This window comes from Pseudophryne corroboree, chromosome 4, assembly GCF_028390025.1.
Source record: "Pseudophryne corroboree isolate aPseCor3 chromosome 4, aPseCor3.hap2, whole genome shotgun sequence".
Taxonomy (NCBI): Eukaryota; Metazoa; Chordata; class Amphibia; order Anura; family Myobatrachidae; genus Pseudophryne; species Pseudophryne corroboree.
Window position 1 is genome coordinate 160,840,246 of NC_086447.1, and position 21,859 is coordinate 160,862,104.

The window sequence follows — 21,859 nt, forward strand, 5'->3', positions numbered from 1 at the left end:
GTAAGTATGTGTGTATGTAGGTGTGCATGTATGTAATAAAGTTGTACTTTCACGGTGTGTGCGTGTTTTTTTTTTTTGTAGTAGAACTACAGGTACCAGCGGACCCGTTATTTCCCCGCATGCTGGTACTTGTGGTTCTCCAAGTACCCGCTTGCGGGGGAGGCTTGCTGGGACTTGTAGTTCTACCACAAAAAAACAATATTCTATTTTTTACACAAAGGCTATCAGCCTCCCATCCACTGCCCACGGATGGGGGGGGGGGGACATCCTCGGGCTTCACCCCTGGCCCTTGGGTGGCTGGAGGGGGGGAACCCTTGATTAAGGGGTTCCCACTCCTCCAGGGAACCCCGGCCAGGGGTGACTAGTTGGGGGGGGTAATGCCACGGCTGCAGGGACCTATATAAAAGTGTCCCCCGGCTGTGGCATTATCTCTCTGGCTAGTGGAGCCCGGTGCTGGTGTCACTGAGACACGCTGCCACTCAGTCCAGCGGCAGCGTGTCTCAGCTGTCAGGAGGAGAGCGCGGCTATCTTTTCCCCCCTGTATTTTTACAGCCAGGACCGGCTCAAAGAGCCCGAGGCTGGTTACACATAGGAGGGGGGACCTCACGCAAATTTTTTTTCTGTCTTTCTGTTTTTAATGCTACTGTGTAAAAGGAAAACTGCAAACCAAATGTTATTGCACTGGTGTTCATACAGAAGTACTAAAAGTGCGCAATACACCACTTTGGAATTCATTATTGACTTTAGTGCCCAACAATACGATCCTGCGATTAATCGCGATTAGAAATTGTAATCATTGCCCAGCACTAATATATATATATATATATATATATATATATACATACAGTATATATATATATATAGACTGTAGAATATATATATATATATATATATATATATATGACAGACAAATGGAGAGAGGTGGTACTCAGAACTTGACTACACAGAGTTTAAGCATCACCAAAACATAGTGTTTGACATATTAAACACTATGTTTTGGTGGTGCTTTGTAGTCTCCTGAGTGCAGCCTCTCTCCATTTGTCTGCATACATAGGGGTGCAATCCCCTTAAGGAGCGCACCGAAGCATAGTCAGACCTAGATTGGTCATCGGAGTGCCGTGGCGTTTGGATTCTACTATATATATATATATATATATATATATATATATATCAGGGACGTGTAGTCAGGGGAGGCAGTGCCTCCCCTGTGATTAACTATTAAAATAACAGAAAGAAGATACTTATGTATGTGTCCTAAGTATGTTCTTTATTTTATTCTAATAATTTTAGGGCTTTAAATAGGTTTGGGAGGCACTGATAGCAGTGCCTCCCGTAGATAATGGAAACGGGGATGAAGCGGGGGGCGGGGCCAAGAACTGGGCTGTAAAAGCCCATTGAAAAAGATAGGCAAAGCGGCAACTATAGAAGTGCCTCGCTGACATCACTGTCAGCAAGGCAGAAATTATTGGACAGTGCTGGATCCACTGCTCCAATCATCCATACGAGGCGGCGGGACAGTAAGCTGCTCCCCTCCCTTCATCCCCCCCGTACTCTATCACCTGCTGCTGCCTGCTGGCGATCATCCCTGGGACCCTGTGTACAAGACAGCGGCGGCAGCGCTCCCGGAGCCGGCGTCTGTAAGGCAAGTGCTGAAAGTTCAGTCCAGCCTCAGCACCAGGTGTCTGTCTGCAGCGGAGCCGCGTCCGGAGTGCAGGGACAGCGAGAGGCGCCTGTGGTGAGTAAAGCGCACATCTCTCTCTCCTCTCTCTCTCTCCTCTCTATCTCTCTCTCTCGCCCCCCCCCTTTCCCCCGGCCTGTGCATTGAAGTATGTAAGCATCATTTGAATTTTTACAGGTACCCCTAATGGATTCTACTGGACAAGTGGACGTGACTGGCGTGGGATGTAGGTAAGTATGTGTAAGTGTGTAAGTGTGTTTTTAATAAACTTTTACTTTCACGGTGTGTGTTGTGTTTTTATTTGGGTTTTTTTTTTTGTAGAACTACAGGTACCAGCGGGCCCGTTATTTCCTCGCATGCTGGTACTTGAGATTCCCCAAGCACCAGCAAGCGGGGGAGGCTTGCTGGGCCTTGTAGTTCCACAACAAAAACCAATACTCTTTTTTTTTTTTTTACAAACATGGCTATCAGCCCGGCACCCACCGCCCAGGGGTGCTGGGGACAGCCTCGGGCTTCACCCCTGGCCCTTGGGTGCCTGGGGGGGGGAACCCATTGATTTAAGGGGTCCCCACTCCTCCAGGGAACCCCGGCCAGGGGTGACTAGTTTGGGGGGGGGTAATGCCACGGCCGCAGGGACCTACATAAATGTGTCCCCCGGCTGTGGCATTATGTCCCTGGCTAGTGGAGCCCAGTGCTGGTTTTAAAAATACGGGGGACCCCAAAATCTTTTGTCCCCCGTATTTTTGGAACCAGGACTGGACTAAGAGCCTGGTGCTGGTTGTCTAAATACGGGGAACCCCTGTTCAATTTTTTCCTGGTATTTAAACAACCAGGACCGGCTTAAAGAGCCCGAGGCTGGTTATACTTTGGAGGGGGGACCTCACGCATTTTTTTTTTACATTTTTTTAACCCATTCAGACCTTTTTCCATTAAGTTAATGGAAGCCCTGGACAACAAAATTGCATTCATGTCCTCCTCCCATTCCCTTCCCAGTCCCAAACACTAATTTTTATTTATTTTTTCTATACAAATGTACAATATATCACAAGTATGATGAGCAGGTAGGCAGCAGGCATTGGCGGCATCGGACTGAGATGCAAATTAGTGGCGGAGGGCTGGGTCAGTTGATGGTGGGTGAGTTTGTAAGCCATTGGTGGCAGCAGGCAGCGGCTCAGGGCAAGTAGCGGACATTGGCTCGGCGGCAGTAAGGGCCATCAGCAGGATTCAGCTGACTTTATGGCTGTAGTGCCTCACAAGCCTCTGACCTCACCGCACGCCACTGATATATATACAGAACACTGAAGGCGGCACTCGAATAAATTCCACGTTCCGACACAGGTAATGTTCGGAAGATATTCTTTCGACATCCACATAGTGGTAGAAAATATGAGATCAAGCATAGGGTGACCCGTACCACCAAGCTCATCATTTATATGATTTGTTGTCCATGTGGCCCTACCTACGTTGGGAAGACTGACCGGTCCCTTAGGGAACGGATTGCCAATCACAAGTATTCCATTAGATCTGCTATTGCCACGGGACATTGTGATCAACCAGTGGCATGTCATTTTTTGACAGCCCCACACAGTTTGGCGACATTGTGACATATGATCATCGATCATGTGCCAGCTGCCCTATGTGGTGACAATAGATCATTAAACCTACTTAAAAGGGAGTGCAGGTGGATACATGAATTGGGCACCTTATCCCCTGGTGGTTTTAACGAAACACTAGGTTTATATTGCTTCTTACAGCTACATCAATAACGTGTTTGTATCTTGTTGTGATACATAGATTCTTTTTATTATGTGCCTGATTTTTCATATTATTTACTTGAGGTATCAGTTTCTGGTTCAGTGCGGTACAGGTACATTTTCTTTTGTGTAAACTGTTATAACAGTGATTTAAAGTATACCTGTATTAAGATCTACAAAGTATACAAAGAATATATATCATATGGGCTGTTATTCGTGCTGTCCTTGCTTTTCATGAGTTTTGTATAGGATTGTTGTGATATACTATCAATACTCCTGCCCTCATTTTATTGTATATATGTAATATGCTAGTTTACATCTTCTGCGTCTGCTTTATCAGTTTTTCTTGTTTTAGTTTATGTATAACTAGGCGTCCATGGTAACGGGCAAAGGAAGGTGACGCAATCTGTGTGCGTCTACACACCGGACCCGCATGCCAGGACGTCTACACGTGGTGGAGGCACCTTATATAAGGTATGTTTTTATCTATATGTTTATCCTGATGATGAAGTAATTAAAGAACCTCGAAACGTTGAACATTACCTGTGTCTGAACGTGGAATTTATCCGAGTGCCGCCTTCAGTGTTCTGCATCTATTCGGTAACACTGCCAGGTTACTAAGGAGTGCACTGGCCAAGTTATTAACTCATTGGGAGTGCTGCCACAATTGCATATATATATATATATGGAGAGGGGGGATAGGGGTACCAGCGACTTTCAGTGTCTAGTATATTAATTTACTATGAAGAATATAGCAGGATACGGTTTTGGAAACAAAAAGGTAACAAAAATATTTATTTATACAGTTTAGGATATAATGATGGGATAAAAAAGTAGACAAAAAACAGGATAAGACAGTAAAAAATACTAAAATATAAAGCTAAAATTATATGCTTAAGCTAGAACCCTAAATCGCGTAAAATCAATAAAACAAATCTCAGGCTGATAAAAGTATTTTAGGATAAGAAAATGATGCTTATCTTTAAAAATGGAGAGTCAATAGAGGTACACCCAACGCGTTTCGTCCTTAGACTTCATCAAGGGGTAAAGGACTAGTGTGCAAACACTCTTATTTATAGCAGCAGTAATTAAGGAGGAATGTCTGTGACATCACTTCCTGTTATAGCTAACATTCAAAATTCTAGCACAAACTTAGTTGTAGATGTAGGCAGTAGGTATGGCTACTTGTAATGAGCCTAACTATAGTTTAAAATTTGAAAAACGAGAGATATGCATGGAGAAATCATTAAAAAATAGGACAGGACGCTATTCACGTCATTTCCGCCCCACTTCCTGTATCGTCAGTGTCTCGTTGCGCATGCGCGCCATGCGCTACTTCCGGTAGCCGTCCTCGTACTGTAATGGTTTTGCCCTTCTTCCGGTTAGGCGTAGATGTCCTTTTTGCCCATCTTCCGGCTGGGCGGGTGTGTTGTGTCTTATCACGGCTAGCCCCAGCGTTTCCATGGTGATTTGTGGTTCGAGGCTTGAAATACAGGGATGCGGCGGCCATCTTTGTAGTGGTTCTAGACTGTGTTTTCAGCCCATACGGCAGCCATCTTCAAGGAGCCTTTGAATCACGGACACTTCCTTATGTTTGAGGTGCAGAGGCAGCTCAAAAATGAATAAAACAAACGCACATATTAATATTTGTTATTGTAATGAGTTTAAAGAAACTATTATTACGCATAGTATATAATATATCGGTTATATAGTGGACTCAATATGGATTATATAATTTGCACCCAGGTTAGACCTAGTGCTATTTCTGACTTCTAAATATTTGTTATAAATTGGTATTATTGCGCAGAGAGTACTTATATCTATTTAATCCTTCAGTTGAAGGGACGAGGGAGATGCATGTGTATATTAAGAGTATATTGGATGATCGATGCAATATTACATGAATTAAATAAACAAGATATAAATAGAATAAGTGATTAGCTGGTGTGGAATTATTAGGATAATGTGCGGATAATGTGATATAGGGGACGTGGTGTGACAATGTCCTTTATGGGATAAGGTGGAAATCTTAGATAGTAAAATAAGTGTGATTAATATAATAGTCGTGAAGAAGTATCTAGAGGGTGGGGTGTTATTTTATGACTAGGCGTTAGGAAGATTCCACTGGATTATAATTATATGGATAATAAGTGTGTGATGGGATATAACATTTGTGCAGAAAGTGGATTATACGTGTGTCAATATTCCTCTGTACTATCACCGTTACGAGTTCGCTGGTCTACCCTTATACAGTACCCAATCTTCTCAAGTGGTTACCCACTTGGTACTGATTGGGCCCAACACTGCTTAGCTTCCAAGATCGGACGAGATTGGGCGTGTGCCAGTGCGGTGTGACTGTATTCATTGGCGAAATGACTTATTCACACAGTAACAGGTTTTTATTAGGAATATTTGACATTCTGACTTAGAGACTTATTTATAAAAGTGCGAAGTGCCAAAGGAATTAAATATAATAAAAACATTCATAGTTGCTTGGTTGTCGATGCCTCTGTCAGAGAAAGGGTGCAATTTCGTATCCTTCGTTGAAGCCTAGAGGGTGTGCAGTTTTCAATTGGAAAATCCAGAACATTTCTCTTTGGGAGAGCTTCTTGGCCAAATCTCCACCCCTGTCGCCACTGGTTACATGCTCGATGGCTTACAGGAAGTGGGGCGGAAATGACGTGAATAGCGTCCTGTCCTATTTTTTAATGATTTCTCCATGCATATCTCTCGTTTTTCAAATTTTAAACTATAGTTAGGCTCATTACAAGTAGCCATACCTACTGCCTACATCTACAACTAAGTTTGTGCTAGAATTTTGAATGTTAGCTATAACAGGAAGTGATGTCACAGACATTCCTCCTTAATTACTGCTGCTATAAATAAGAGTGTTTGCACACTAGTCCTTTACCCCTTGATGAAGTCTAAGGACGAAACGCGTTGGGTGTACCTCTATTGACTCTCCATTTTTAAAGATAAGCATCATTTTCTTATCCTAAAATACTTTTATCAGCCTGAGATTTGTTTTATTGATTTTACGCGATTTAGGGTTCTAGCTTAAGCATATAATTTTAGCTTTATATTTTAGTATTTTTTACTGTCTTATCCTGTTTTTTGTCTACTTTTTTATCCCATCATTATATCCTAAACTGTATAAATAAATATTTTTGTTACCTTTTTGTTTCCAAAACCGTATCCTGCTATATTCTTCATAGTAAATTAATATACTAGACACTGAAAGTCGCTGGTACCCCTATCCCCCCTCTCCACACCTAAAACTCGAAAGGCAGCTTATCACTGCTGAGTACTTAGGGGTTAGCAGACACCTTACATTTTTAAAGGAGTGTCTTTAACTATTTTTTATTATATTTTAATAAGTATCTGCTCACATATACCTGTGGCGCCATACCCCCACCACCCAATATATATATATATATATATATATATATGAGACTGAGAGCTGGGGGTCACTAATGCTGTTTGTATTTTGTGATAATGCAGTCTGTATTTTATGATGGTCACTAATGCTGTGTGTAGTGTATAGCGGTCACTATTGCTGTCTGTATTTAATGGTGGTCATTAATGCTGTCTGTAGTGTATTGGGGTCACTGATGCTATGTGTAGTTTATAGCGCCCACTATTGCTGTCTGTATTTTATTGTGTTCAGTAATACTGCCTGTAGTGTATGGTGGTCACTAATGCTATGTGTAGTGTATAGCTGTAATTAATGATGTCTGTGTTTTATGGTGGTCAGTAATGCTGCTTGTAGTATAACACAGTTGCTAATGCTGTGTGTAGTGTATAGCCACCACTAATGCCGTCTGTATTTTTTGGTGGTTAACACTGTTGTCTGTAGCATATGGCGGTCACTAATAATAATAATAATAATAATAATAATAATAATAAATAATAATTATTTATATAGTTCGCTTTCTCCAATAGGGCTCAAGGCACTTAACAGAATTAACATAATACAGTACAGAAACAATGAAGAACAGAAGAGCTTTTCATAAGTACAGAGAGCATGGAGATATTAAAAGGACAATTATGGAAAAGCTTGAGTAAACAGGAAAGTCTTGAGCTCATTTTTGAAGGATTCTAGAGTGGGGGCCTCTCGCACTATGCGGGGAAGTGAGTTCTATAGAGTTGGAGCCACATGGCTAAAAGCTCGACGCCCAGAAGAATTACGGGAGATTCTAGATACTGCTAATACTGTATACAGCAATGCGGCCACGCTCCCTTCCTGTGAGTCCACACTCCTTGTTTAACTGGCAACACTGTAAGTAATCGTCACAACAGGCTACTATTATTCAAAAATGTAGAAAAATTTTATTCAGCAAAATAAACTGCAGTATGACTGATGAATATTATGCCAACAAACTAAGGGGCCTATTTGTTATTGAAGCAGTGTGGCCCCCTATAATTACATATCCAACTTGCCACAAGTTGCAGCAGTGGATCCTAAAATACTAATTAGTAGTGGTGAAATTTTACATTGCCAAGACCGACCTAGCAGAGTTTGTGCACGTGTGACCGGAGATCACGTATGAGCACTGCCAAAGGGGATGCAGCGCTGGAGAGGGTGGAGGGATCTGATTGGATCACTCTTCGCAACAGGGCCAACCTTTCCATAGGAAGAAGCGGGACCCAGGGACACAACACCAACTGAAGTTGGCATAGGTTCCGCAGGCAGTTTTCAGAAGTTCCTGAACACTAGGTGGCTACATCCAACTCTTAATAATGATTGGACCCATTACTAAAAATATGCAGAAACTAGCGCATCCTTATCTGTAATGGGATCACTGGTAATCATGAATTGGCCCCTAAGTGAGAATCTGTAACAGCTGACTCCAGTGAGTATGAGTATAGCATTGACATCAGCGCTAAGAAAGCACAGAGCATGTGTAGAGCATGTGCAGAGGGAAAACATGGAAATAGGGAAGTAGTAGCAGCCCCACTCCCTACACCTACTGCACCTATGTCTATAAGTGCATTATATCGTCTGCAAATGGACTGGCGTTCAACATTGCATCACCATTTTTTGCCCATTGGTAAGTGAGTTTAGGGTCTAATTCACTAAGGCAGGGGTGTCCAAACTTTTTGCAAAGAGGGCCAGAAGTGGTGAGGCAAAAATGTGGGGGCCGACCAGATATACAAATGCCCCCAGCAGTGCTGCCAGATGCACAAATGCCCCAGTGCTGCCAGATACACAAATGCCCCCACAGTGCTGCCAGATACACAAATGCCCCTACAATGCTGCCAGATACATATTATATACCCCTATCAGTGCTGCCATATACACAAATGATCCACAGTGCTGCCAGATACACATTATACAGTATGCCCCTCAGGAGTGCTGCCAAATACACATGATATGACCCAAGCAGTGCTGCCAGATACACAAATACCCCCAGCAGTGCTGCCAGATACACAAATGCCCCCAGTGTCAGATACACATTATGTACCCCCACAGTGCTGCCAGATACACATATGCCCCCAGCAGTGCTGCCAGATACACATATGCCTCCAGCAGTGCTGCCAGATACACATTATATGCCCCCAGCAGTGCAGCCAGGTACACATTATATGCCGCCAGCAGTGCTACCAGATACACATTATATGCCCCCAGCAGCGCTGCCAGATACACATTATATGCCCCCAGCAGTGCTGCTGGATAAACATTATATGCCCCCAGCAGTGCTGCCAGATACACAAATGCCCCTAGTGCCAGATACACATTATATGCCCCCAGCAGTGCTGCCAGAATCATCCATACACAGTGTGCCAATACCCCTAATCCCCCCTCCAGCATACTGCAGCATCATCCAGCACTCCTGCCACTCACCAGAAAGATGGCAAAAACCTCACAGCTTCACAGTGGCGGCCAGCACCCCCTAACCCGCACCAGACAGCAAGAAAGCCGGAAAGTCCTTCCGCCTCTCCTGGGAAGGTAAATGCACGCTTGCGGGGCCCCATCATCAGCTGCTGCTGGATGCCACTGGATTGCGCTGTCCCACCCTCTGGCGTCTCGCGTCTACTGCTCCGCCCACTTCAAGCTACACAGAAGCTGTGGGCCGGTGAAAATGTGTGCAGGACAGAATATGTGAGCATAGGCTGTGGGCCAGTGGAAATGTCAGCACGGGCCGCAATAGGCCCCCCGGCCGGACTTTGCACATGCCTGCACTAAGGATTGCAATTGCAAAGCTGTTTGCAGCATCTTTGCAATTGCAATCCTTAGCAATGCAAATGAAGGAGGAGGTGCATACCACCTCCTCCCTGCATTTGCGATGTGATCACATCTGAGATGCCCAACGTGCACCATCGGCCGCGGTGTTCATCTGCGACGGAAGGCTGTGTGAGCATAAGCTTTCTTAGCATTGCTGTGTCAGGTTCGGCTTTGGCCTCACCACTCCTAGAAAATGGGACGACACGCCCCCTGTTTTCCCGAACGCAGGCCGCCCCTGCCCCCGTCCCACCCCGCAAATGCCTCTGCCTGGCAGAGGCGTTGGAATTTCTGCGCTGAGATTGCAGGACAGGTTCTGTACATGCACAGAATGGGTCCTGCGCCAACCATCGGAGTAAATGCAGTAAGGATTCTATCAGCGATCCTTACTGAATCACCCCCTTAGTGTGTTAGAAAAGAGAGAGTACTGCAATGCCATGGAAAAAATAGGATTTTAATTACCTACCGGTAAATCCGTTTTTCGTAGTCCGGAGAGGATGCTGGGGTCCACATTAGTACCATGGGGGTATAGACGGGTCCACTAGGAGCCACTGGCACTTTAAGAGTTTAATAGTGTGGGCTGGCTCCTCCCACTATGTCCCTCCTACCAGACTCAGTATAGAAACTGTGCCAGAGGAGACGGATCGAACTTGTAGAACTTAGCAAACGTGTTCGACCCAGACCAAGTAGCTGCTCGGCAAAGCTGCAAAGCCGATACACCCGGGCAAACGCCTAGGAAGACCCCACTTTGCGAGTAGAGTGGGCCTTAACAGATGTTGGACACGGCAATCCTGCCGTAGAATATGCATACTGGATAGTGAACCTGATCCAGCGAGAAATTGTCTGCTTAGAAGCAGGATACCCAATTTTCTTGGGATCATAAAGGACAGAGAGTCCGATTTTCTGTGACGAGCAGTCCTCTTCACCTAGATCTTCAAAGCCCTCACAACATCCAAGGACTTTGATGCAATTGAGGAGTCAGTAGCCACTGGCACCACAATAGGTTGGTTGATATGAAAAGCAGACACAACCTTTGGAAGGAACTGCTGACGTGTCCGGAGCTCAGCACTATCTTCACGGAAGATTAAGTAGGGACCCCAACTCCAACACACGTTGAGCAGAAGCTAAGGCCAACAAAGTGACAGCCTTCCACGTGAGGGCTCAAACCAATCCGATTGCAGGAACTGCAACACCACGTTAAGATCCCAGGGTGCCGTCGGCGCCACAAAGGGAGTCTGGATGTGCAGAACCCCTTTCAAAAAGGTCTGAACCTCAGGGAGGGCAGCCAATTGTCTCTGGAATAAAATGAATAAAGCCAAAATCTGGACCTTTATGGATCCCAAACGCAGGCCCATATCCACACCTGCTTGTAGGAAGAGGAGAAACCAACCAAGTTTCCACCGCAGGAAACTTCTTGGATTCACACCAAGACGCATGCTTTTTCCAAATGCGATGGTAATGTTTAGACATAACTCCTTTCCTAGCCTGTATCAGGGTAGGAATAACCCTGTTCGGAATGCCCTTCCGAGCTAATATCTGGGGTTCAATCTCCATGCCGTCAAACGTAGCTGTGGTAAGTCTTGATAAGCGAATGGCCCCTGTTGTAGAAGATCCTCCCGAAGAGGAAGAGGCCTTGGATCTTCCAGTAGGAGATCCAGCAGATCCGTGTACCAAGCCCTCCTTGGCCAGTCCGGAGCAATGAGGATCGCCCGAACTCTTGTTATTTTTACAAGCTTTAGAATTCTTGGAATGAGTGGAAGTGGAGGGAACACATACACTGACTTGAACACCCACGGTGTTACCAGGGCATCCACCGCCACTGCTTGTGGGTCTCTTGACCTGGAACAGTACCTCCGAAGTTTCTTGTTGAGACGCAAGGCCATCATGTTTATTTGAGGTACGCCCCAACGACTGGTCACCTCCGTGAACACTTCCGGATGGAGGCCCCATTCTTATGGATGGAGATCGTGCCTGCTGAGGAAGTCCGCTTCCCAATTGTCCACTTCCGGAATGAAGATTGCTGACAGCGCCACTGCATGCCTTTCTGTCCAGAGAAGGATTTTTGTTACCTCTGACATTGCAGCTCTGCTCTTTGTTCTGCCCTGTCGGTTTATGTAGGCCACCGTCGTTACATTGTCCGACTGCACTAGAATAGCCTGATCTTGCAGACATTGTGCTGCTTGTAGAAGACCATTGTATACGGCTCTTTGCTCCAGGATGCATATTATAAGAAGGGATTCCTGACTTGACCACCTTCCTTGGAAGGTTTTCCCTTGGGTGACTGCGCCCCAACCTCTGAGACTTGCATCCATGGTTAGAAGGATCCAGTTCTGAACCCCCGAACCTGCGTCCCTCCAGAAGGTGAGGCAGTTGCAGCCACCAGAGGAGTGAAATCCTTGCTTTCGGCGACGGACGTATCCTCTGGTGCATGTGTAGGTGAGATCCCAACCACTTGTCTAGGAGATCCAGTTGGAATGACCGAACATGAAATCTTCCGTACTGTAAACCCTCGTAAGAGGCAACCATCTTCCCCAGAAGGAAAATGCACTGATGAATCGATACCCGGGCTGGATTAAGGACTTCCCGGATTATTGTTTGAATCACCAACGCTTTCTCCTCTGGTAGAAACACCCTCTGCACCTCTGTGTTGAGGATCATTCCCAGGAACGACAATCTCCTTGTCGGTTCCAAATGAGACTTCGGAAGGTTCAGGATCCAACCGTGCTCCCTGAGTAGATGAGTCGTGAGAGCAATGGACTGTAACAACCTCTCCCTGGACGATGCCTTTATCAGCAGGTCATCCAGATATGGAATTATGTTCACCCCCTGTCTGCGGAGGAGAACCATCATCTCTGCCATCATCTTGGTGAACACCCTCGGTGCCGTGGAGAGGCTGAATAGCAGCGCCTGGAACTGATCGTGACAGTCCAGCAGCGCAAATCTGAGATAAGCCTGGTGTGCCGGCCAAATTGGAATGTGGAGGTACGCATCCTTGATATCCAGGGATACCAGAAACTCTCCCTCCTCCAGACCTGAGATCACCGCTCTCAGAGACTCCATCTTGAATTTGAACTCCCTCAGATAAGGGTTTAACGATTTCAAGTTTAAAATCGGTCTGACCGAACCATCCGGTTTCGGTACCACGAAAATGTTTGAATAATACCCTTTGGTTTGCACATGAGGTGGAACAGGGACAATGACCTGTGACTTTTCCAATTTTTGTATGGCTTCCTGTAGGATAGCCCTGTCTGCCAGCAAAACTGGCAAGCCTGATTTGAAGATTCGGTGCGGCGGTAGTTCTTGAAACTCCAGTCTGTACCCCTGGGACACAATATCCTGTACCCAGGGATCCAGACCGGACGACACCCAGACGTGGCTGAAATGTCTGAGCCTCGCACCCACCAGCCCGTTCTCCAGGCTGTGTGGTCCACCATCATGCTGAGGATTTTGAGGAACCAGAAGCCAGTTTCTGGTCCTGGGAGCCTGCAGGTGCAGGCTTTTTGGATTTTGCACGACCACCTCTAAAGAAGGTGGTAGGAAGCTTGGACTTTTTTGTCTTAGCGGTCCGAAAGAACTGCGATGCAGATGAAGAAAAGGGTTTCTTCGTAGAAGGCGTAGCTGAGGGAAGAAAAGGTGACTTACCCGCGGTTGCCGTGGAAATCCACGCATCCAATGCTTCCCCAAATAGAGCCTGACCTGTGTAGGGTAGGTTCTCCACACTTCTCCTGGATTCCACGTCTGCAGACCATTAGCGTAGCCAGAGACCCCTGCGAGCTGACACAGACATGGAAGATACCCTTGCAGTCAGCGTACCCAGGTCCTTCATGGATTCCACCATGAACCCCGCAGACTCCTGTATGTTACGTAAAAATAATTCAATGTCACTTCTATCCATTGAATCCAAATCCTCTAGTAACATGCCTGACCACTTTACTATATCTTTAGTTATCCATGCAGGCAATAGTGGGCCTCAACGCCACCCCTGAAGCAGTGTAAATGGATTTGAGTGTAGTGCCAATCTTACGATCAGCCAGTTCTTTTAATGCTGTAGAACCAGGGACAGGTAAAACCACCTTCTTTGACAGTCTGGAAACAGACGCGTTAACTATGGGTGGGTTTTCCCATTTCTTTCTATCCTCCTCAGGGAAAGGAAAGGCAACCAAAACCCTTTTGGGGATCTGAAATATTTTCTCCGGGTTCTCCCAGGATTTTTCAAATAAAGCGTTTAATTCTTTAGATGCAGGGAAGGATAGCGAGGCTTTCTTAGTATCTGTGAAGTAAGCCTCCTCAACCTGCTCAGGTGTTGTGTCACAAATGTTTAACACATCTCTAATAGCCTCAATCATGAGCTGCACCCCCTTAGCCAGGAATGCCACCCCCCTCAGCACATCCCCATCCCCATCACCGTCAACCGTGTCATAGTCGGTATCCGTGTCATCTTGCATAATCTGGGAAAGTGCACGTTTTTGTGGGTATATGCTAGGGGATTTTGAAGGAATAGGGACAGAACCTGACCAAACTGCCATTGACTTCTTTAATACCTGTGTTTCAGTCTCACTAGGAGCTACCCTAGTACAGATCAGAGAGATCATTCCCTTAACAGAGGTCAACCACTCAGGCTCAGTAATAGGGATCTGAGACAAATCATTACAGTCCTGTGTACATGGAATGGATTCCTCCTGAGAGGAAATGTCCTCTGCAGCATAAGACACAGAGTCCATAGACATGGCTATGTGAGAAATAAACACCCCCACACACACAGGGGGAAACTGTGTCAGACATTTTCCTAAGTATGCCACAGAGAAACACAGAGCTTGGAGCCAGCACACACACAGCGCTTCCAAAGGTAGATATATACAGTACAACTACCTGGCACTGACTGTGTGCCTTAATAGACTACACAGTAATTTTAGAGCCTCCCCCCTCCCCCCTTCTACAACCCCCTGGTACCACACAGGATAGCTGGCGTTGGTTGGAGGGACAGCCTTCCCTGTCAGCGTCTCTGCACTGGATCTGCAGGCAGGAAAATGGCGCTGAACGCTGCTGGGTCCGCTCTGAGGAGAAGCTCCACTCCCTGAACATTGTGCTGCTTCCCGCTTTTCACTTCTTTATACTGGCCTGAAGAAATGTGCTGGCAGGGTTACCGAGGTCCCTAACAGCCTCGGTGACTAGTGTAGGGTATAGGCACTGGCTCAGGGCGCCCCTCAAAGCGCAGCACTGTGTACCGCTGAGCCTCTGGCGCTCCCACCCTGTTGCCGCCATCTTCACACCGGCTCCCCACTTGCTGTGAGGGCCGGTGACTCACTCGCCACCGGAATCTTCTGGCTGTGCTAGGGGGTGGCGGCATGCTGCGGGAGTGAGCGGTCGCCTGGGGCGGCTAACGACCATCACCCTCAGGTGCTCAGTGCCCTGTCAGCGGAGATAGTGGCCATTAACCTCTCAGGGTTGGACACTACTCCCCCCCTAAGTCCCACGAAGCAGGGAGACTGTTGCCAGTAGCCTCCCTGTGCCTATACTCTAAGAAAAATAATAAAACTAGAAAAACTCCTATGGAGCTCCCCTAGCTGTGACCGGCTCCTCCGGGCACATTTTCTAAACTGAGTCTGGGCATAGAGGGAGGAGCCAGCCCACACTATTAAACTCTTAAAGTGCCAGTGGCTCCTAGTGGACCACTCTTAAAGTGCAAGTGGCTCCTAGTGGACCCGTCTATACCCCCAAGCATCCTCTAGGACGTAAGAGAAAGTTTAGCTTTGACTCACAAGAAAAAAGCATAAGAGCACTGCTCAATGTATTAACACTGCATACAGTACCTTATTAGTACAGGGATTATGTCATTATACCAGTGTAATATTATAGCACTGAACTAATGTAGTGGTAAGCACTTTTGCACATCATATTAGATTTCTGCAGCATGCCTCAAACAGAACGTAATACTGTACAAAATAAAAATAAGACTATTTATCATACAAGGAGCAAAACACCACTGAACTTTATTGCTTGGCTCATTTACAGAATAATATATTCCACTTTTTGATGAATCAACAATGCTTAATGTTAATGGAATTTATTCCACTCCAGAGTAAAAGCCTGGTGATATAATTAATGTCATCTTCTGTGTAATGCCATTAGCTCTAAAAAAAAAAAGCTAATATATCTAAATGATATTTTTTAAACATAACACAACAAATAATTTAGTCTCTGCTCCCTTGTATCAGTCACAAACCATCTCCCGCCCAGCCTGTGTAATTATTCAGCATTTCTTACCTTTGTTGTGCAACTCTTAATTTTTCTCATTCTACATAAACAAGTCTGCTCATTTGTATACACCTAGGAGACCCAGAGCTACATTTCCAATTAACGTTTCATCTGCAGAAAGATTTATTCCCAGTCAATCCGGGGCAGGTTGGGGCATGAGAGAAGTTACGGCAAGAAGTCCTTGCAGGGTAAACACGGTGGAAACGTGTATGAGATCAGATCTCATTTAGAATGCAAATGAAAGGAACTTATATCCAGATAATGCTTTTCCCTTACATCTTCCACAGAGGTATATGACTAATTACTCGGTGGCACAGTGCTATCTTTTTAATTAGATTTAGGTGCTGTATTATAGCTTCAATTCCATTGATTGAAGACAATTGAAAATATATGAGCAATGCAAAAGCCTAGCACCCAATATATAGAACATGCAATACAGTAAACTTACAGCGGCCATGCCTACATGTTTTCCACTATTTATAGTAGTTGAGTCAGAATTTAACCGCTTGTGTGACAAATGAATTTGCTCACAATAATTTTCAACCCTTACTCAAATAGGCTGATCAGGATGCAGCCTATGGTGCCTGGTCATGGGGGAAGCCATTGAGGAATCAGCCTGGCAGTGAAATTAAGACTTCAATACAGTCAAGCATAGAGTTTTAACTAAAGTAACTTCAAAAGGTGACAGCTGACTCACAGCTGAGCAGTAAAGTAAGCCATCACTGGGGGTCATTCAGAGTTGATCGCAGCTGCAAATTTGTTCGTAGTTAGGCAAAACCATGTGCACTGCAGGGGGGCAGATGTAACATGTGCAGAAGGAGTTAGATTTGGGTGGGGTGTGTTCAGTTTGAAATCTAAATTGCAGTGTAAAAATAAAGCAGTCAGTATTTACTCTGCAAAGAAACAAAATAACCCACCCAAATCGAAGTCTCTCTGCACGTTATATCTGCCCCACCTGCAGTGCACATGGTTTTGCCCAACTGCTAACAAATTTGCTGCTGCAATCAACTCTGAATTACCCCCACTGTTCACTTTTTTTTGCTAGGAATACAAAATGCTATTATGTGGCACCACTGCCAGCCACTCAAGCCCCTGAAGACTCGTGGTGGGCTGCTGTACAACTGGACAGAAGAATGTAAGGTGTTGGGGGGGGGGGGGGGGGTGGGTGGGGTTTCATGTAATGAACTTAGGGATCTTTTCATGTACAAAACAAAAAATGAATTGTTACTTATCACTATACCTGTACATCGCATCAGTTTGATGCAATATATAGCTTTGGAAAAATAGCAGTTTATGTATACTCATCTTTCTGGCAATGCAATCCGCTTTCCAGGGGTCTGGCGGCGACGTCTTCAGCTGTGGTCCACTCTGCGGTGATTGTAGTCCACCGGCAGAACCCTTATGCGCATACTCCACCGGCTGAGCTGGGTCTTCTGGGAGTTCAGGGAGCTGAGCTAGTGGCGGGTGCCGGGCAGAGCATGGAAGCATCGAGCTTCCCTGCCATTTCCGAAACCAAAGTTCTGATGGCGAATCTGAACACACTCGAGAAGCAGAAAGCAGATGAATCACACTCACCATACAAAAGCATGGTGATACAATTTAGCCACGGAGCAGGGGGTGCGGATGGAGAAGTCAGGAACTTCTCTGTGGTAAGTAACCTGCTCTGTGACTAACCCAAAGCAGAGAAAAGCAACTTTTCTCTGCTTTATGAATAGACCCCTTAATCCGCAAGCTGTCCTGATTCTGCCTCGTTGACACATGGGCTCAAGGCATGGCTCCCTCAGTAAGGCAGATGTGAGAGCTGCTTCTCCTGGTGTTTTTTTCCATGCAGTATTACTGACTGCAGCACAGCCCTGCCCACACTCCAGGCAGCACTGCAAAGTTAAAGAAAATTAAATAAAGCTAAACACATTTATTTTTTCCCCCTTTAAAAACCTAAAGGGAAACTTATTTCTGGCAGCATTCAATTAATCAATGTGAATAGGTAGACACAACTTCATATGGCTGCAATGCCAGTGACTTAAGTGCTGTCAGTTAGAGAGGTGCAAATCAGCCAATCACACAGTGCTGTCACTGAGAGAGGTGCCATTCAGATAGTGGTGTCAGTTACAGAGATGCCAAACAGCCAATCAGATAGCACAGGCATCATTATTGTGTAGCATTGCAGCCCTCAAACACACACCAGAGACACGGCTCCTGACATGTGTACTGTAAGTACCCGGGGATGTGTCCAGGTCTATTTGAGAAGCAATTACGTGTCCTCTCGTTCCTCCATCATTCTGCCTCTCCAGGCATAAGTAATTTACCACTTAACTGACGATTTTTCCCTTCAAAACTGTTAAAAACATTGTTTTTTAAAATTTATTTTATTTAATAAAGTTTAAAAAGTATTTTTTTAAATATTTAAACATTATATTATAAACATCTGCAGAATGGATCTCCTCATCAAAAACGGGGGGGACAGGGTGGGACGACGCAATCGCATGAGATCTGACCATGCCAGTTAAGTGTTTTAAATTTATTTTTTTAACAAAAAAACATAGATATGACCAACTCTACATGACCCATGCCTGCTATAGTGTGTAGAAATGGAGAAATACACAAGCAAATCATTATATCAATAGATCGATGACTGCTCTATTAACAGCTAGTCAGTCTGCATAACTTTAATGATTGCAGTCGCAATATTTAATTTACATTGACTGTCTGTCAGTTACTGTAGTGTCAGACAAGCATTTTCATAGGCAAGTGTGTGTGTGTGTGTGTGTGTGGTGGGGGGGGGGGGGGCAGTTGCCTGGAAACTCCCCTTCCCCACAGCTTGCCCAGTTGCCACTACATGCTGAATAAAGGGTGGAATGAAGCTACTGCACATTGGGGTAACATACCTCCCAACATGACCCTCTCCAGGAGGGACAGAATGCTCTGCTCCTGGACTTCCCTCTCACTCTATGATTGCCATCACCTGTGCTGAAACACCTTTCTTATCCAGTAACCTGTTCAATAAAGGTGCTGGCAATCATACATAAAGAGGGAAGTCCAGAAGCAGAGCATTTTGTCCCTCCTGGAGAGGGTCATGTTGGGAGGTATGGGGTAATTCCAAGTTGATCGCAGCAGGGAATTTTTTAGCAGTTGGGCAAAACCATGTGCATTGCAGGAGGGGGGGGGGGGGGGCAGATATAACATTTGCAGAGAGAGTTAGATTTGGGTGGGTTATTTTATTTCTGTGCAGGGTAAATACTGGCTGCTTTATTTTTACACTGCAATTTAGATTGCAGATTGAACTCACCACACCCAAATCGGTCTCTCTCTGCACATGTTATATCTGCCTCCCCTGCAGTGCACATGGTTTTGCCCAACTGCTAACAAAGGGGGTAATTCCAAGTTGATCGCAGCAGGATTTTTGTTAGCAATTGGGCAAAACCATGTGCACTGCAGGGGAGGCAGATATAACGTGCAGAAAGAGTTAGATGTGGGTGGGTTATATTGTTTCTGTGCAGGGTAAATACTGGCTGCTTTATTTTTACACTGCAAATTAGATTGCAGATTGAACACACCAAACCCAAATCTAACTCTCTCTGCACATGTTATATCTGTCTCCCCTGCAGTGCACATGGTTTTGCCAAATTGCTAACAAAAATCCTGCTGCAATCAACTTGGAATTACCCCCAAAGTTCCTGCTGCGATCAACTCGGAATTACCCCCATAGGTAGCAGATTTTCCTACCAAGTCTGCTGTGTGTGTGTCTGTGGTTCTGAGTGCTCAATCCTCGCACCAGAGAGAGTGAAACTGGTAAATGGCTTATCATGATCAATGGGCCTGCATATGCCTGATGTTTTGTATTAGATAACCTGCACTTTGTTTGGGGCAGACCATTGCTTGTTACATTGTATATACTCATTCCTCTATGAGCTGACGACAATCGCTCTAAAATCAAACATTTGGAAGCCACACTCCAGAAATTCTGCATTTGCCCAATTGTATTACTTGCACCTTTCCAGAGCTCAATGATGTAAAAATGTCCCTCTTCCTCGGTCGCAAGTGAACAGCTATCCTGCACTGTAGACGATGCAATAGCGCACATCAACACACGCCATCTAAAAAAGTGCTAGGGGTAAAAGTGACCACCAGGTGTTACCCTTACTCAGATATCAGTGACTTGCTGCCTACTGCTCCAAACAATTGTAAAATTACATACCTCCCAACTTTAGACTTAGCTAAAGAGGGACACACGCGCATCGAAGCCGTGCGCGCTCCCGAAAAAGGGACGTGGCCTAAGAAAAGGGGGTGTGGCTTTGCAGTAGGACCCACGATCGTGAGTAACGCCACCGTTTTCGTCACTGAGGGGGCATGCCCAGCGCTCTGAGCCGCAGGCATGCCCTCTCTCCCTCTGACTTCAGTGAATAGACGCTGTGCGCATGTGCACAGCGTCTATTCACCGCTGCTCTGCTAAGCAGGGCAGCGAGTGCATGAGTCTCCCAACTGCCCCCCTCCCCACCGCGGGACACTGCGGCCCGCGGTGGGACAGCAGGACAGTCCACAAAAAACGGGACTGTCCCGCGAAAATCGGGACAGTTGGGAGGTATGAAATTATTAATTCTGTAAGAAAGTCTGTACACAACAAAACTGATCATAGCGAGTGATTGTACATTGGGGGTCATTCCGAGTTGTTCGCTCACAAGCTGCTTTTAGCAGCTTTGCACACGCTAAGCCGCCGCCTACTGGGAGTGAATCTTAGCATATCAAAATTGCGAACGAAAGATTAGCAGAATTGCGAATAGACACTTCTTAGCAGTTTCTGAGTAGCTCCAGACTTACTCGGCATCTGCGATCAGTTCAGTCAGTTTCGTTCCTGGTTTGACGTTACAAACACACCCAGCGTTCGCCCAGACACTCCTCCGTTTCTCCAGCCATTCCCGCGTTTTTCCCAGAAATGGTAGCGTCTTTTCACACACTCCCATAAAACGGCCAGTTTCCGCCCAGAAACACCCACTTCCTGTCAATCACATTACGATCACCAGAACGAAGAAAAAACCTCGTAATGCCGTGAGTAAAATACCTAACTGCATAGCAAATTTACTTGGCGCAGTCGCACTGCGGACATTGCGCATTAGCGACTATTCGCTCCGTTGCGAGAAAAAAATAACGAGCGAACAACTCGGAATGACCCCCATTGAATTGTACCTGCAAATTGCGGATTGCAAAGTTTAAAACAACATCCGCTATGCCAATTTACATCTCAAAATTCATATACTGCAGTGAGATTTGTATTTATATACTGCGCTAAATCTTCAGTCTAGAATGCGCTGTGGTGTTAAGTCTGAGAAGTGCCTCTTAGCTGATCACATGCTAGCAGTAATCCACCCCTTTAAGACTGAACGTAAGGCAGTAAATCCCCAGGAGTGAGCTGAGAACTGACGCATACATACTGCACTGCATTTCCTGACAGTATAAACAACCAAATGTTAATCAGGAATAATTCATATAAACTACAGATAAATATCAGTTTTCTTTAGCAGACATACTTTGCAATTTAATTTAGGATTGTTACTTCAATGCTAATGAGACTGGAGACGGTAGAATGTTTTGGAAAATGTTAATTAATTCCTCTGTCTTGTTGACCTTTAAAAGCCAATAGCTGTGTCCCTCTTGTGCAGTAAAGCTGGTTTATGAAATAGTTGTCAATGATAGGTCAATACCTCTGAATGAGAGTTTGTCCATTCCATGTGGAAGCCTGATTAGAAAATGAGCGGAGATCTTGAACTTTGCTAGGCACCCAGTCAGTGATCCGTCTTCAATGATGATTAAGAATCAGTCTCCACTCTTATTTAAGTTTGAAATACAAAGATACATCAAATAAAACAGAGCGATGTGAGAACCTTTGATTTATTGTTTGTTTCCAGCAAATAAGTCATTTTTTCTGACACCAGTGGCAATATCCTATTATGGTCA

At 45.3% G+C, this 21,859-nt stretch overlaps 1 long non-coding RNA gene and 1 pseudogene across 3 annotated transcripts in view; one reads left to right on the forward strand and one right to left on the reverse strand.

The window, feature by feature from the left end:
• The window catches only part of LOC134909088 (uncharacterized), a 295,410-nt gene that overhangs the window by 241,161 nt on the left and 32,390 nt on the right, over positions 1 to 21,859 (forward strand). For 2 of the 3 annotated variants that reach the window (XR_010175843.1, XR_010175844.1), the window contains exons 4-5: positions 3,788 to 3,906; positions 7,375 to 7,711. This is a non-coding gene — a long non-coding RNA (uncharacterized LOC134909088). Of the gene's footprint in view, positions 1 to 3,787; positions 3,907 to 7,374; positions 8,494 to 21,859 lie in introns of those variants that run through there. The other variant, XR_010175842.1, reaches the window with a different exon arrangement.
• On the reverse strand, positions 5,677 to 5,795 carry LOC134912150 (5S ribosomal RNA; annotated as a pseudogene).